Below are 3,352 nucleotides of genomic sequence, written 5' to 3' on the forward strand. Positions count from 1 at the left end.
GTATCTTTTTATTGATCAGTTATAAAAACAATCATATTTTGGATAGATTAGGTTCATTAAACAATAACAATCAATTTAACCTATGTCTTTATCTTTTATGTGGCTACCAGAAAATTCAAAGCAACACACGCAGCTCTCATTTTATTCCTGTTGGACAGGCTGAAGTAGAGGACTGCCTTCAAAGCTCAGACTGCCCCTCAAAAGACCAGAGTTCAGGAAAATTTAAAAAAATCCCAAACTTTAAAGTAATTGTTGATTTTCACAAGATGGTGCCGAAGGTGAAGAAGGAAGCTCCTGCCCCTCCCAAAGCAAAATCCAAAGGCATTGAAGGCCAAGAAGGCAGTGCTGAAAGGCAACCACAGCCACAGAAAAATAAATATTTCTACATCATCCACATTTCAGTGTCTGAAGACACTGGCCGCTCCAGAGGAAGCCCAAATATCCCAGGAAGAGCTCCCCCAGGGGAGACAAGCTTGACCACTGTGCCATCATCCACTTCTTCCTGACCACTGAGTCGGCCATGAAGAAGAGAGAAGAAAACACCACACTTGTGTTCTCTGTGGATGTCAAAGCCAACAAGGAGAAGGTCAGACAGGCTGTGGAGAACCTCTGTGACATTGCTGTGATCAAGGTCAACACCCTGACCAGGCCTGATGGAGAGAAGAAGGCATATGTTCCACGGGCTCCTGATTATGATGCTTTGGATGTTGCCCACCAAATTGGGATCTTCTAAACCAAGTCTAGGTGGCTAATTCTAAATATCATGTGGATGTAAAGTTCATGTGCAATTTAAATAGTAAAGTATTTTAAATTTAAACAGTAAACAATGTAAATGGTGAAGTTTTAAGGTTAAATAGTAAACTATTTAAAATTGTACACAAACTTTATGTCCACCCTGCATATAACTTTTCACCAAAAAGAAATATATGTAATTATTAGTATGTTGTTTCCATGAGTGAAAAACATGTACTCACTCTGTGATATATAGGATCACATATGTATGCATATAGTGTTAAAATTAATAAAAGGATGTAATTTATATCCTGGGCTAAGTATAAATCTTTCTCAGGCAGAGCTGCATCCCAGAGAAGGCACGAAGTCATGTGTAAAAAGAGCTACAGAGTTTGTTAGGTAAAGCCCCTGTTGTAACTGAACCCTTCACGCAGGAGGTGTACAATGTACCCCTACGTTGTGCCTGTTAGTTGGGAGTTTAAATACCGCCTCTTGCATGAATCCTCCTGCAAGGCCAACCCCCTGAGTGCCATAGCCTTTGCTTGTAACTCCCAATGTCATTCATCTGTGCATCAGGTGACTAAGTTATCTCTGTGCATGTTTTTAGCTAGAGTTCATGATGTGCATTCAAAATGCCTTCAAAGCAGAGTCTAACTCCTATTTAAATACGTGCCCAAGCCTCGCACAACCGAACCTTCAGTGAACAGACTTTCATTCCTTTAGTCGAAATTTGTGAAATAGGTACTGTTTAGCAATAGTATATCCAGTGGCCCTGGAATATAGCTATGAAGAAAGTCACAGTCCCTGCCTTTCGTCAATAAAAGGAAAAGGAAAAAATAAAAAGTACTGTGGTCAAGAAGCAGTTAGCACAAGCAAGATGGAGAGCTGGACCAGGTGACAACGCATGGCTGTGCCCCAGGCTTTCCTACTGGTGACCCTCCATGAGCTACTAGTAGTGTCTTAATGGAGCCCTCAGTCGGCCCTCAAAGCTGGGCTGAGGGCTTCTTGGAGAAGGAGCTTCGACTGAACACTGAGCTGAACCAGCTGAAGTTCTCAGAGCCAGGGGCATCATCTACAATCCTGTGAAGCATGCCTGGGAGCTACATTGCTATGTCACATGTGGACAAATAGGACCTACAAGCTATGTAGGTCAGCTTGTGACTATGTGACTCACTACTGCCAGGGCCCCAAGCAACTGCTCTTTCTGGGGATGAACCCGAGACCTTTTGGCTTGGCCCAGACTGGGGTGCCCTTTGGGGAAGTGAGCAGGGTCCGTGACTGGTTGGGCATGGGGGGGCCTGTGCCGACTCCTCCCCAAGAGCACCCTGAACAACTAGTGCTGCGACTGGAGTGTCCACAGTCAGAAGAGAGCGGTGCCTGATTCTGGGGTTTTTCCAGAATCTCTGTGGACAGCCCGAGGCTTTTACTTTTTTATTTTTTTATTTTTTGTGGTTTTTGGCCCCGGCTGGGTTTGAATCCACTACCTTTGGCATATGGGGCTGGCGCCATACTCCTTTGAGCCACAGGCACTGCCCGCGAGGCTTTTTTTCTATCACTGCTTTGTCCATAATCTGTTTCCACAGCTCTTTCTGGCTCCCAGAGGGTGCAACCTCACGCCTGTTGAGCTCTTGCCAGCAGCCAGAGCAGCTTTTTGGGATCTGTGATGTGGCCCTTTGCTGGCAGGTGCAGCTGCTGGGGGTGCGGCTGGTGACGGTAGTCGGGCAGCAGTGGGCATGGTGGGCTCTCTCAGGGCTAATGCCAGACGTCCAGGTGGAGGGGCTGGTGCACCCCTCTCCCCGTAACCCACAGGCCAACAAGGGCTGGGAGGCAGTGGCCAAGGAGAGACTGAATATGTTGGGGCTGCTGTCCTTACTCTCAAAATGAGAACGTCTGGGGCCAGGCATAGGACATGTTCAAGGTCTCCAGGTCATTCTTGGGTAAGCAGATGACAAGACACCTCGTGGACTAGAGCCAAAAGGTGCTCTTGGGCCTCCTGGTGGCTGGGAAACATGCTCTCTGATCTGTTCACTGTCTAGCACCCTGCTGTGGCATTTTTAACACTACTCCAGTTTGCCCTCCTGATCCCTGCTTTTTTCACCACCCTTTGAGCGTTGCCCTTTTGTGGTGTCTCACTCCACAGAGCATCAGAAGGGGGGCTTTGTCACGGACTGCTCTACTTCACCATTTCCTTGGGAAACTATTCTGCGGAGAGTGACCGAATAGTGACTTCTAGAACAGTGACTTCTAAGGTTATATTTGCTGTTTCAGAGGAAATACCTTGCCAGGATCCTTACCCATCCTTACAGAACGGTGTCCTGCTGCTGACCCCTTCTCTCATAGGGTCAGGACAAAGCACAGGACACGATATTAAGACAGAACTAATTATGGGAAGCTAAGGCTGAACCACATGGAGAATTCAGTTTTGTGGAATCAGAAAGACAGAAGACCTGGGTTTTCTTTCTTTCTTTAATTTTTTTTCATTTTGAGACCCAGTCTTGCTTTGTTGCCTTCAGTAGAGTCCATGGCGTCATAGCTCACAGCAACCTCAAACTCTTGGACTTAAGCGATTCTCTTGCTTCAGCCTCCCAAATAGCTGGGACTACAGGTGCCCCCCACAACG

The 3,352-nt window shown here is 46.5% G+C and overlaps 2 pseudogenes; both read left to right on the forward strand.

The window, feature by feature from the left end:
- Positions 1 to 80: 80 nt before the first annotated feature.
- LOC100964135 lies at positions 81 to 733 on the forward strand (annotated as a pseudogene).
- A 903-nt stretch (positions 734 to 1,636) lies between these two features.
- Positions 1,637 to 2,616, forward strand: LOC100964448 (annotated as a pseudogene).
- Positions 2,617 to 3,352: the final 736 nt, after the last annotated feature.

This window comes from Otolemur garnettii, unplaced genomic scaffold (genome assembly GCF_000181295.1).
Source record: "Otolemur garnettii isolate 467f Iridium unplaced genomic scaffold, OtoGar3 scaffold01931, whole genome shotgun sequence".
NCBI classification, from domain to species: domain Eukaryota; kingdom Metazoa; phylum Chordata; class Mammalia; order Primates; family Galagidae; genus Otolemur; species Otolemur garnettii.